Source organism: Ambystoma mexicanum, chromosome 7q, assembly GCF_040938575.1.
Source record: "Ambystoma mexicanum isolate Mex_15411 chromosome 7q, UKY_AmexF1_1, whole genome shotgun sequence".
Lineage (NCBI taxonomy): Eukaryota > Metazoa > Chordata > Amphibia > Caudata > Ambystomatidae > Ambystoma > Ambystoma mexicanum.
In genome coordinates this window covers 902,055,494-902,070,135 of record NC_090941.1, presented here as the reverse complement: position 1 = coordinate 902,070,135, position 14,642 = coordinate 902,055,494, and the positions used below count along the sequence as shown (strand labels likewise).

The following is a 14,642-nucleotide window of genomic DNA, read 5'->3' as shown; positions in this document are numbered from 1 at the left end:
CTTCATTAGCGACCCAGAAAATAATCCGAATCCAGTGATGCAGGAAGTTCTTAGGTTTGGGGTCTTCTCAGGCCTTAAAATCAACCACAGCAAGTCCATGGTGGTCCCCCTTACAGCGGAAACCAGGTAATACCAGGGTGAATTCAACCTCAATGGGAATCCACTGGCGTAAGGTACCTAGGGGTGATGCTATCCTGGAACTGTGAAGAATTGTTTTGTGATAATTACGGGAGGACCATTGAATCGCTTCGGGAAAAGATAGCCAGATGGCAACATCTTCCTCTTATGCTACATGAGCGCATATCCATGGTCAAAATGATCATACTACCCACATTTGTGTACCTATTTGTCAACGTCTGCTTGTTGTGGTCAGGAGGCTTCTTTCGGCGCTTGCACGGCCTGATCCTGGACTTACTGTGGGCGGGGAAACCAGCAAGAGTAGCTTACACTATACTCATATAACCAACAACAAAGGGAGGCTTAGCTTTACCAGAGCTAGAACGCTACTACTGGGCTGCACAGGCTCAATTCCTGGGACACTGGTACGCCACTCACTTCTTACGACCACATTTCCAAGTCAAATGAGCCTTGATGACCCCTAGCCTGCTGAGAGCAGTAATTGTCGGCGAGCTCTGAGTACCACCACACACACTAAATGTGGTCCTGATTATCTATGCGGTATGGTGAAAGATGGCCACAAAGGGAGGCATCATATGCCAATATTCACCACTATTGCAGCTAAATACATCCCTGGCTGCCCATAACAAGGCGAGCCGGTATATCTGCAATGGGCAGACAAGCTACAAATAGAGAACCTGGGCGACTTTTTTGTGGATAGGGAGTTTCTTACAATCCAACTGGTAAAAGAGCGGGGAGCCGCCTCTGCCCATGACATATTTCTGTACTTCCGACTTCGATACACATTTAAGTCCTTCCCCTCATTCCCAGGACAACCGCCAGTTTGGCAGCTTCTACACGGGGTGATTCAGACGCAGAGGGAGGGCTGGCTGATTTCACAAATCTTTGATGACCTGATAGTAGATGGGTCGGGAGGGAAAACCTGAGGAAAAGGTGGGAAACAACTCTAGGAGACTCCATTGTAGAAAAGGACTGGGCCTACATACTGAAGCAGACCCAGAAGGTTTCCTCTCTACTCCAGGTACAAGCTTATTCATTTTATCTTTGTACACCAGGCGTACCACACCCCAGCCAGATTACACAGGCATTTTCAGCCCATTCCAGAGGCATCCACTAGATGTGGGCATAACCTGGCCAGCTTCCTCCATCTGGCGTGGGAATACCCGAGAGTCAATCAGTTCTGGTCAGAGGTGTTACCCAAGATACCACTAATGGTTAGGGAATCTCTGGAGTGGAGCCCTTTTTTAGCACTACTGGGATGCACAAAGCCCCTACAGCCCGCCGTGAGACGACTTGCGGGACTGCTTTTAGTTCTAGCGCGTAGAAGGGTAGCTATGACACGGGGGAGGGCCAACCCACCCAACGCAGAACTGTGCCTTCAGGATGTCGCCTACTGCCACGACATGGAAACAGCGTTTATTAGGAATCTACCACTGCATGCGCGTCGCCCAGAAATGTGGGGTCCTTATATCCCTTACTTGATGAATGTCGCAGACTGATTAAACGTCACAAAAGTGGAGAATGTCAACTAATGCCTCACATGCCCGAGATTGTGATTCTTATGTGCTGCTCGGATCTCTGTATTTCTTGGGGAAACAGGGGCTGGGGTGTGAACCTGACTCCATATTTTTTTGATTGTTGATGTTATTAAATGAAAAAATAAAGTATTAAAAAAGAAAAAGGAAAACAAGGCTCGGGCGCGTGATCATGACCTAAGGTGGGGCTACTGGAGTGAGGTGAATTTTCAGATGGTTTCAGGTTACCCCAAGCTGCCACAGCAATATGCCCGGGCCAGTTTACTTTGAGTTTTAAATACTAGGTAATATTATATAATTTATCTTTCCATTTTCAAATATGTTCACCATAGAAAGGAAAGAAGATGCCCTAGAACTACAGATAGATTTTCTCTACCTACACACAGCATACAAATTATAGGAATATGCTGAAAGATCCTTCTGAAGCTTCAGAAAAGTGGGACCTACGCTGAGCTCGCCTGCTGATGACTACACATTTGGGCCTTAGTTTTCTTCTACATGTTGCAAACACTTCGGCTTCTATACATTATACAAGCCAGTCTACGGAATCACATTAAAAGGCAACTAGAAATAGTTGCAATAAAAAAAGGTGCACTTTTACTTATTCACGTTTCACATTTTTCAGAGGCATGCTTTCATCATGGCAGCGGGCAAAATGTGCAATCCAACAGTATGCAAAATGTGTGATTGGCACCTCTATCGCTCTTTCAGAAAGGGTATTCTCAGTTCACTTTATTTTAGGCAGTTATCAGAGTCTTATTTTCTCTGATAGTACACATATGTATGACAAGGAGGAAGAAGTTCACGTGGGTTGGGAAAGGAGTCAGTTTAGTCGGCTGAAAGATCAGGGTGCTACTGTGCTGCTATAACAGATGAGCATCTGTAGCTGTCCTCTGGATCATTCGTCTCTATATGACGTCAATCTCATTGGTTGAATCAGTAGAGACCGGGCCCTTTTCAGTTTCTCTTAGCAACAAAAATAGCCCGGTGTACTGGGGCGCCCTGTGTCCATGTCAGCAATACATAATTCACACACTTTGACAGATGGGCTGTGTGAGAATCCTGAAGGTGCCTCTCTAGCTAGTCCCCAGGGATCTGTCATCCAAGTGGCCAGGACATGGCCATCGCTATTGGATCCAGTTCCTTGAGGTGGATCAGTGAGGGAGGATCATCTGGATGGGGGGTGCTTGGGGAGTGGGAGACCAACGGGTGAGATGCGGTATCCATTTCCTTTGACACCTTTTCCACATCCTCTCGTGTAGTATATTCAAAACCATTGCCCCCTCCCTTTTCCAACACAAACCCTTTCGCACAACGTAAAAGACAACTGACTAACACCAAAGCTGTTCACCCGACCTGTCCCATTACAAGGGTCAGGCAAAGGCAGACAATTAATCACAATCACACACACCTGAAAGCCCTTTCCCTTCCCCAAAGGGATAAAAGGTGGAGCCTGAGAGCACAGGACGAGCACGGCAGACAGCACGATGAGGCAGCTAAGAGAAGGAGAAAGGCAGCAGGAATAGAGAGGGTGGCGAGGACATAAGTGACCTTGCCATTTTTGTCCCATACCAGCGGAACCTTCGAGGAAGAAAGCCTTAGAACGCGAACAATAGCACAAGTGTCTTGCAGCAGATGTCAACGGTACACAGGCAAGCCTACGGCGATAAGCAGGAGGGAAGCTCCTGCGACTGTGGTACCGGCCTTGACTCCAGAGAAGCTGAAAGCCAAATGATTCATCACAGCCAATGAGGGGAGAACCGATAAGAACTGGGCTGTGTAAATTGAGGATAAAGTGGCAAGTTTTAACCAAGTTCAATGAACTATGAAAGAAGAATCCCAGTGATTTGACTGAATGACAAAGTATCGAGGCTGAAATATCCGAAAACAAAGTGCTCGAATGACCAGAAGTTCGAACACTTTGTGTTCGGACATTTCAGCCCCGATAATGTGTTAAAACACACATTCTCTCTCACACACACACAAACACACACACACACACCCACAACACACCCACAACACACCCACAACACCCCCCCAGCATACCCCCACCCACACCACCAACATAAAGAAACCCCACTTACCTTCACCTTCACGCTGTTTCCTGCAGCGCCAGTTCCCTTTCGCTTCTGTGATTGGGAACTGGCGCTGCAGGGTCCTTTTCTTTTTAAACGGACACCCCGTTCCCCGCAGCCCCCGCTCACTATACCATAAAGTATAGTGAGTAGGGCAATGCGGGGGACACCCCGGCAGCCCCCGTTTTTTTTTTTTTCACGGAGGGCTGGACGGGTGTCCCCTGCAGCCCCTGCTCACTATACATACCATAAAGTATAGTAAGCGGGGCAATGCGGGGGGACACCCCCGCAGCCCCTGTTTTTTTTTTTAATGCTACCACCAGAGGATCGAACTTTTGGTTTTCGATCCTTTGGTGGTAGCATTTTTCGAACATTTGGTCGTTTTGACCTTTTTACCTTTTTTATTCGATCATTTCAACCTAAACCATGAAAGAACTGTAAAAGGGTTAAGGGGAGACCAGCTGCAGAGGGAAACCGGCACCACGTGGGTGCCAACTCAAGAGACTCTGGCCAATCCCCATCTGAGCGAAACTACAGAAGTTAAGAGGCCATAGGAAGGCCACCAAAATAGGTCAAAGTGGTCACACTGAGGGGGGCAAGCAAAATCCCTGTACAATCGAAAGACTTTGATCTACAATCAGTGTGAGAGAAAGGGAAGTGAATCCCACACAGAGAAAACAAGGGAAGCAAACCCCAAGAGGGGAAAGTCTAAAGTCCCAAGAAACAGTGTGATGACAGAAGTGAACCCAGCCGAGGAATGTCAGATGGAACTGTTTCACAATGCATTCAAGAGTTGTGAAGGAAAATATAGCGCTATGGATTAAAGCGCTATATAAACAATAAAATACAAATACAAAATACAAAAGCCATAGTAAACCCGACCAAGGGAGCCTTAGATCAAGAGGGGTCAGAGCCCGGAAGAGGAGGAGCAAAGGGTGGAGTATCCTCACCCTAAGTGAAAAGAAGAAAAACTCATTTGTTGAAGGAACTTTTTGTTGTATTATTTTGAAGACATCAGGTCCTCAAGGGCAAGAGACTTTCAAGTGAAACGAGACTTGGTCATCAACGGTCCTGATAGTTCAAATCTGAACTGTCAGAACTGTCATCTCGTGCTGGGAAAGCTTGAGTGTGTGCTGTGCTCCACGATCCCACCTTACCCCGTGCTCAAAACATGGGGAAGGGAGACCCAGGCTACCGCATCCTGACGTATTATTTGAGAACACTTCTTTCTTTTCTTGAGAACTATCCCACACCCCTTTTTGTATCAGTTGTAAAGGTTTGGCAATAGGTTTTTTAGTATAGGCCCTTTTTCTTTTTACAACGCCACTAGGACTGACTTGTTTTTCATTTTATGGTTGATGCTTGCTCCCCATCTTAGATTTAGGTTTAGACTAGGCATTTTTCTAATCTGCATACAGCACTCATTGTTCAATAAACACCCTTGAACTGCGCTCCCTCATGTCTGTCTTACTTGTTGCCACCATGAGTTCTTCTGAGCTGACACTACCCTTATGAAAATAATATAGAACGCGTGGTCAGAAGATAAGGACATAACCTCTTGCAGCACAAGCGCATAAAATGTGTGAAAAGCAATCAGACTTTCCAAGTGAAACAGGAACTGCCATGGTTTGCTTGTATAAAATGGGCATTTCTTTTTGTTTTCGTGGTGGTAATGCAAGGAAGGTGGGTAGAGAATGAACAGAGGCAAATTACTGCATAGCTGGGAAAATAAAAGGCCGTCACAGTGCCCCTGATGTTGCCCTGACAATGAGATGCTCTGCTTCCCAACCTCCCTTCTCAGTTCTCTAGGTTCCCTGATGTACTAGATTTTGCACCAAAACGCCAAACCCAAAAAGGGATTTTTCGGGTTTAATCTTCACTGGATGAACTACGAGTATGCATGGAATGCTGTACTTGGACGGCAACTTATCCATAGAGGCATACATCTCGATTCACAGAGGACCCATAATGATACACACTGAAAATGATTCATATTTCTACAGGGGCTGGGAATTACATTAAGGCTGCAGACATGTTCCAGTCAAAAAAACTTCACTTAATATATTCACAAAGATGGGCACAAGCAATGTTAAAGTGGAGCCCAGTATGTTCAATAATTGATTTACTATCACCTTTTTGCTGACAGCACTCACATCTTTTTCTCCTTCACTGCCCTAAAAATCTCAGAGAAGATTACAAATTGTCTCACTGAAATCCATCACAGGATGTCCACTGCCTCATGCTAAACTCTTCAAAAGTAGAAGTCACCTTTCTCCTGGCTTCCAATACCATCGCTACCCTTCCCTTTCATATTTCTTTCCCACCTGAACTCTTTTGATAGTAACCTCCAAATAGTCATCACTTCCACAACCTCTGCCGCTACTATTAACCAACATTCATAAAATGTGTCAATTTTGTACCCACTGCTGTATGAAAACTAATCTCCACACTCGTGGCTCAGCAAACGTGACTACTGCAGGAGCATACTGGTAGGCCTTCTTTCCTTCTCCTTCGTCCCTCTAGAAAAATTTCTCAACTTCGCTGCCGCATTCTCTGTAACCTACCCAGGTCCTCCCTCACTTTACCTACCAACACCATGCTGGATGGCTGTCCATGCACAACTGCTTTGGTTTCAAGTTCCTGCGCCTAGTCTACAAAGCTGTCAATTTTTTAATTTTTTAATTTATTGGCATTTAGTCACGTTTACAATATGGCACATCAAATGGGTGTGTCTCCAACTGCCAAACTAACAGCTTTTTCTTTAATTATACTGTAACAGGTTAAACAGAAACATTTCAAACAACATTAACATTAAACTGTCTCCTTGTTTTGTCCTTGTAAAGTGTTCCATGAGCTTCCAGCAAGGGGGGTATCCGGGTAGTGGGGGAGAGGGGAGGGCTGCTTGGGAGTTATCTGGGTCTTTGTTTGTCTCCCGCCAGGTGTCCTCGCTGTCTGTGTAACTCCAAGTCCACCGAGGTGGCTCGTTCAAGGGGGTTTATCGTCTGAGGGATGAAACAATTTCGTCATGATGTCTTTCCATGCTACTAGTGCCATACTTGAGTCTTCGGTGGATCTAGCTACACTGTCCTCCCAGGCCCTTGTTTCAGCGTTCGCCTACTTTCCGAGCTCTTTGTGCCACACCTTGTAGGTCGGTCCTGCAGGCTTTTTCCATGTTATTGAGATAGTTCTTTTAGCTTTTATACACATTATGTCCATTAGTTTTACTAGATGATTGAGTTTCGCTAGTCTGGGGTGGGTTCCCAGAAGACATTTGACTGGGGTCCACTCATACCTGGTCACGCCCGCTTCCTCGCATGTCTGTTTTATTCTTGCCCAGAGATTCTGTGTCTTGCTACATTCCCATAGCATGTGTATCAAGTCTGCCTCATCTGCCCCGCACCAGACACAGTTGGGTTGTGTGGATTTGCTGAATATACTCGGGGTTAGGTAAGTGCGGTATAGTACACTTAGCTCTATCAATCGGAATCTGTGGTTTCTAGATACTTCTTTGGGAAATATCAGTGCTCTGTCCCATTCTTTGTCATCTCCCGTCTCATATCTGTTTCCCACTTATTCTTTAGGTCAGCACTCCGGGGGTTGGGAGCATCAATTAGGTGGCTATATATTTGGGACACTGATTTCCCTCCCTGCCCCCAAATTGTACAGCAGTATCTTGAGTGGGTCTGTGTCTGGTTCCTCCAGCCAGGTATCCCATTTTGTTCGTGCTATTTTGCAGATCCTTTGGTACCACAGGTATTGACCGGTGTGGATATCGTCCTCCGCATGTAGCGATGCGAACTCCCGGAAGGTTCCTTCGGCATATAGGTCAACCCAGGTGTAAACCCCTTTTCTTTAACAGAGCCTGATATTATTCAGATCAGCATCAGTTTTACCTAGATGCGAGATTGTTGGCACTTCTGGGGAGTATGGATGTTTTAGGTGCATGAGCGTATTAGTCCTGTGCCATATTTTCCTTCCAAGGTCACTAGCAAAGGTGCATTTCTCAACAGGGTTTGGGGCACCCAAATAAGTTCCTTCAGTTGTATCGGGGAGATCATGGTTTGTAGCAGAGATGTCTCAGGTGTGGTCTCGTCTGCTAACCACTTAGTTACAAAGCTCAGCTGGGTGGCCAAATAATATTTCTCTAAGTTTGGTAGTTGGATTCCACCCTGTTTGTATGGTAAGACTAATGTGGATAGTGCCTCTTCCCCATAAGAATTCTCAAATTATTGTTTCAAGTAGTCGAAAGAAGGGTTTTGTGATGTAGAAGTGAACATTTTGGAACCCATATAGGAATCTAGGGAGGACAATCATTTTAACTATTGAGGCTCTCCCATCATAGATAGGGGTAGTTTTGCCCGAAATCCCATCGATTTACACAGTGCAGGTAGTGCTGCCCTTGTGTTATGTTCATGCATTAGTTCCGGGGTGTGCATTATCTGAATCCCAAGGTATCGGAATGAGGTGGTCTGCCATTTTATGCCTACCAAGGGGAGTTCTTCTACGCTCCTGTCTTTCAGGCCTGCTAGGGGGAACAAACAGGATTTCATCTTGCTGAATTGTATGCCTGAGACCTTAGCATAGTTGTCGAGGACTTCTAGCATTGTCGGTACATTAAGATGAGGGTTTCTGACATATATTAGTACATCGTCGGCATAGAGTGAGATGAGGTGGTCCACTTCTCCTAGCCGTATTCCTGCATCGAAAAATTGTTTTCTAAAGTAAATAGCAATGGGCTCCAATCCCAGTATATAAAGCATGGGGGAGAGTGGGCAGCCCTGCCTGGTTACTCTGCATATGTCCCATGCCTCCGACACATGCTTCCCAGATTTCAACTGTGCCCTCGGTTTATTGTAGAGAATTTTGATCCATCTAATGAACCCCGGGCCAAAGCCAAATCCCTCTAGGACTACCACCAACCACTCCCAATATACAGAATCAAATGCCTTGATGGCGTCTAAGGATAACAACGCATACCAGTCCCCTTCTGTGTCAGTTTGGGCTATTATGTGCTGAAGTCTACGCAAGTTCATAGTTGTGTTACGACCTGGCACAAAACCATTCTGGTCCGTGTGCACCATGTCTCCCATTATTCTGGACAGCCTCTTCGGTAGGATTGTAGTTAATATTTTCACGTCATAGTTGAGCATGGTGAGTGGGCGGTAAGAGTCGCACTTGTCTGCAGGTTTATGAGGCTTGAGCATTGGGACCACAAGGGTTTCTCTCATGCTATCAGGTAGGATCCCCTCTTTCATAAGCCTCTTGGAAGACTTTGTGTAATAGAGCTGTCAGAGAGGGTTCATATACTTTGTAAAACTCCGGGGGCAGCCCGTCGCTGCCCAGAGCCTTACATGTGGCCAGGGATCTGATTGCCTCGATTATGTCCTCAGTTGTAATGTCCATGTCTAGTGTTTCTTTGCAGGGGACAATTTGGGCAAGCCTATCTCTTCAAGCGTGTCTATCATTTGGTCTTGGGGAACTCGGTCTTCGTGGGAGTATAATTGTGCATAAAAGCACTTAAAAGTGTCATTTATACTCTGTTGGGTTTGATGCACCTCGCCACCCTCATCCTGCAATATAGTGTTTGTGTGCCTAGGATGTTCTTTTTTGCAGAGCCAGGCCAGTAGTCGGCCCGGTTTATCCGCTTCTGTGTGTGTTCTATTTGTTCTGGTAACTTAGTCAAACTTAGCCAATCTGCTCCACGCCTTGGTGCAGGCCTCTCTAAGTGTTCTGAGTTCTTCCTCTATTTTTGGGGTGTCTACAGGGGTGGATTCCAGTCTCACGATTTCCCGCTCCCTCTGGTGTAATTCGTCTCTTTATAGTTTCCCGATGCCTCCAGCCTTTGCTATGATTTCTCCTCGTGTTACTACTTTTAGGGCATCCCACAGTGTGCTTACATGTTCCACACTTCCCGTGTTTTCTATTATAAAGTGGAGTCTTGTAGTTCATCTTTGAATGCCGGATCTTTCAAAGCCTCTACGAGCATTCTCCACATGGGGAAGGGAGGTCTGGGGCCAATGTGGTTCCATTCCACCATGAGTGGGGAATAGTCTGAGATAGTTCTTCCTAAGTATTGCGCATCTTCTATCTGGGGTAAATGCTCCATGCTTATAAAGAGATAATCTAGTCTTGTGTGGAGGCCAAGTGGGGACGAGAAGTACGAATATCCTCTCTCCTCAGGGTGTAGTTCTCGCCATGCATCTGCTAGGTCAAGCCCATTCGTCATGGTGTTCAGGGACGTGGTGGCCGCCAAAGGGCCTTTTGGTGGGGGCAAGGACTTGTCTAGTTCTGGGTTATGGACACAATTAAAATCTCCTCCCCATATGAGCTGGGATGTCATTATTGGGGAAATAGGAGTTCACTATGCATATTTCCGTTTTTTCGACGCTTCCCCATATTATCACATATCTGCCCTCAGGGTCTTTTTCCATTTAGTTAGGTGGAATGGTAATTGGGGATTGATCCAGGTGTAAACCCCTCTTGCGTATCTGGAGTAGAAGGCTCCGAATCCCTGTCCCCGCCGGTGTTCCCTGAGTTTAGTCTCAGATTCTGCAGTGCAGTGTGTCTCCTGCAGCAGAGCTATCCCCACTCCCTTCCTATGTAGGTAGGATTTGATTCTATTTCTGAGGAGGTAAGTACCCAGGCCACGCATGTTCCATGTCATTATCTTTATTCGCATTGCCATGGCGGTTCCGCGGGGCGTTCCGGGTCCCCCTGCCCCTCATAAGGATTGTCTGCGATTGTAGTCAAGCCCCCACAGACTCCCATCAGCTGCGAGCCCTTTCCCATCAGATCTGCTTCTTCCGCCCACCCTTTGCCCTCTCTCTGCCACTTGGAGACTTACCAACTTTAACTTTCATTCCGATGAATGAAATAACCAAATAAAACAACGAAGAACTGCCCCCAGCAGTTGCTTCAAACTCAACGCTCAGGGGGCTCCCGAGCCTTTTGGGCCCTTCCAAGCCTTTCGGTACGGGTGGTGTGTAGGCATTCTGCCTGCACTGTTCCAGGTGGGGTGGGTCGTTACCGATCTCGTGTTTGGACCTTCGTGCTCCTGTCCAATTTCTTCATCTGTTCATTGCGGCGTTAAGTAAAGTCTTATAGTCCATTCTGTGCTTTTGTAATTTAGCGGCCGTCATCCTGTGCAGTTCCGATCGTCTATTCATCTTTTGTCCACTTTTATTGTTTCCTCAGCGTCTTCCGAAGGTTATTGTATTCAAGACACATATTCGCTGCAGCTGGAGTCTCTAGGAAGATTGCCTTTCCCTTGTAGAGTACTTGAAGTCTTGCTGGGTAAAGTAAAATGTACTTGAGATAAATTTTCCATAGTCTTGCTTTTATTGGTATGAAGGAGTTCCTTGCACGTTGCACCGCGGGGATATAGTCTGGATACATGACTATTGCGGAATCATTTCTTTTGATCTCTCCACCTTCACTTGAGAACCATAATATTGTCTCTCTGTCGCGGAAGTTTAAGATCTTCGCTATTATTGGTCGTGGGTATGATCCTGGTGGGGGCCGTTTCTGAAGAGATCTATGGGCTCGTTCTACAGAGAACCCCTGGGTGAGTTTACCTGCCCGATTTCTTGAAGTAGCATTGTTTCTATGAATTCTGTTAGGTTCGGGCCTTCCATGTCTTCTGGGATCCAAAGTATTCAGATATTATTCGGCGGGCGCGTCCTTCCGCATCTTCGGAGCACGCTTCTAGTCTCGCCACTCTTGATTCCAGTTCTTAAACTCTCTCTTTCAGGTCTTGTGTGGTCTCAACGTTATCTTGTAGGGAGGCCTCCGTTATGGTCACTCTTTCCGTCAAGTTGCCGGCGTCCTGCCGCATTAGCTGTATATCTGACTCTACTTCTCCTATCTAGTCCTCAATGAATGTGCGAAGCGCCGCAATGGCCTGTAGGACCCGAGTGTCTTTAGGATCCAACACCGGGACTGGCGGTTCTACTGTGACGTCTTGTAGCGGTTGTTGCTTTGGCTTGACTGTCGTGAAAGAGTCCATTGTCACTGTTTTTTATTTATTTTTGGGAGGCGACATTTCCTATCGCAGGGATTCCAGTCTTTTGTAGTGGGTCACGTGCTCTCGCCCTATATCCAGCTTGGTAGTCTAATGGTCTGCAGTGGGTAGCCCTGGTCTGGGTGGTATGCCACGGTTGGATACATTTCTGCCCAGATCTGGGCCTGCCCTTCTTGCGTCTTTCGTCTTACCTCGGATCCCAGGTTTTCTCAGGTGTATTCCACTATTCCCCCTTTTGATTTAGGATAATTAGGTTGGTGGTTTCTTCTCTTGGCGTGCCTATGCCTGCCCAGCATTCCCCCAGCAGGGCTCTTTTCCTTCAACTGTTAATGATCCACCACAATCAGGGTGTTTCTTCCCCCGCTATGGGATGCTGGAGCGATCCTTAATGCCCAGTAACAAGGAGTGTTAGCTGGCACAGTGAGGAACGGTAGCCTCCTGCACTGCAGGTTGCTGGTGGCTTCACAGTGGTGCGTGGTAGCGGTCCAGATTGGGCCCTCCGTCTGACATTACCTCTGCGTAGCTATTCTGGTGCTGCCTGCCAGATTTTGTGTCTCATGTGACATTGGTGCACTAAAATAACAGCCGAGCCTTGTTTATGGCTCTGTGTTCTATGCTTCCATTTCATTGCGTATGCGCTGCTGAGTGATGTCTTTACTATTAGCCTGCGGCTAATTGGGGCGTGCTGCATGTGATCCTGCTCACCTGGGAGTACGGCCGTTTCCCCTGCCTCGGCTCACCTCCTTTCCTTCGGCCACTCAATGGATGCTGCCTTTCCGTTCGTGGCTCGTGGAGGTGCTCCGGCCGTAAGTCTGTAGCGATCCGCCTACTATGTCTATGACCGCTGGATCGGGCGTCACAGCCCTGCTTCCCTGGATCCAGGCAACGCCATCTCTGGCACCGGCGCTTCTCTCTTGCTGCTCTGAGGGGGTCGATGGTAGGTATCACGCTCCGTCGCCGCTCTCCCCTGCTGTCTGGTGCCTTCCACGCCTTCTTGTGCGGGTCCGCTAATGGGCTCTCGCCCCTTTGGTGTCACTGTGGTCGAGTTTAGTAAAGGAGTTCTTCAATGCCTGCATGTAAATTTTATTGCTGCACGTTCATTTTTATCGTCATAATATCGTCCACTGTAGGATCATGGACAGGAGCTCCTCAGGTTGCCGTCTTCACTCCATGCGCGCTGGCCACGCCCCCTCTACAAAGCGGTCAATGGTCTTACTCCCCAGTACCTGTCTGACTGTATCTCGGTCTACTCACTAGCTCATTAGTGTGCTCCTTGTGTGCATTAAACCAATCTGTGCTATGCCTCCCATGCCTACTCTCACTTCCATGCTCTCCGTACTCATCCCACTCCATTGTAACCCACTGCCCAACAGTCAAAGCCCGTCTGACAGCAGCTATGGTCAAAGCTTGGCTTAAACGTCACTTGTCAAAGAGCAAGGTTCACCTGCCCAACCCCCCCCATACTCCATACCTGAAGCCACCACTTCCTCCAATATTTGTACAGTACTCCTCTTTAATTGCAAGCACTTTTCACTGTAGGTAAATGTTATCTTTGCAAGTAACATGTTTCATATCAGTAATGTTGTCCCGGTTTTTGTCCTATTTTGTTCTCATTCTCATTAACAGGCTCACCACTTGTTCGAACACTGTTCTGAGGAATGCCTCCGTCATCTGTAAATGTGTTATTCTAAGACATTTCTTATCGAAGTTCACATCTCTGTACTTCAAATAAAAACAAAATACAAATGCTGCTGACTAGGCAGACTGGAGCTGATTCACTACATTTCTCTGGATATTGCAGTGCACATTATTCCCGATTGTTCAGTGCCGTTATACTCAGCCTGATAAATGGATACAGTTTGTTATGAGAGTCTTCTCACTGAGCAGAAGATGGTGCCTGTGCTTCTAATCAGATGTTTTAAAAATGCTTGACAACTAACTTAATAAGTTGCATGTACAAGGGGGGCTGCATGGTATCCTGCTGTTATGTCTGCCCATTGTCCTATGCCCCCTGTTTATTTTGTACAAGTGAACCCAAACATTAGATAGTTCCCAAGTATACCCAAAAATGTATTTGTTTATTTATATATAGATAAAGGGAGGAATAATGCTCTTTTGAACACAAAAGAACGTACAATAGATAAAACAGATTTGATGGGAAAATGTGAGCTTCTTGCAATCGGGCGAGTTTGAGAGACATTCTGACCAGGAGGGGGATTAAATGGAACAGTCCCCAGAGTCAATACATGGGTGGACATACATAGATTAAGGACAGTCAACATATTATTAGATAATTACTATGAAGGAACTATAAGAAAGGAATTGGCCACAACTGCATCCTTATGCAATGCCGCTTAACACAGCGATCGTCTCTTTCTAGGGCTAGCGCTAAATGTCTGCAAGTACACTGTTCTTGTACATAGCACACCAAATGCCTTCAGGTATTAACTCCTCCTGCCATCTAATTCCTAGGCTCCTCATGAGGCATTACCGTCAAATTTACACAAAATATGCATTTCTAACAGTTTACAATACACCTAACTTGTCTTTATAAGGTACAAGGTTACCAGATTCTTTGCAGATTCACAGTTTGTAGTTTACACACTGTGTTACTACTCAATTTAATGTTATTTAGTTTTGCATCCTTGAAAGGATGAAAAACGAAGGAAAACCTGACAGCACTTCAACCTATAACCTGCAGCTGAATACAGACCCCACTAACAAAAACATAACTCGGTAAGCTATCTGGCACCACTGGGTCTTTAGTGGAAATTATGATATTTCACACTCAATTCTTTACTTTTAACTCGAATGAGCAAGGTGTGGCTGTACTCCATTACCCTGCATTGTGATCACATTGAGAGCTGTACTATA

The 14,642-nt window shown here is 46.3% G+C and overlaps 1 protein-coding gene across 6 annotated transcripts in view; it reads right to left on the bottom strand.

Moving 5' to 3' along the window:
* The window catches only part of PICALM (phosphatidylinositol binding clathrin assembly protein), a 1,182,846-nt gene that overhangs the window by 8,071 nt on the left and 1,160,133 nt on the right, over positions 1–14,642 (bottom strand). The window lies entirely within an intron of this gene.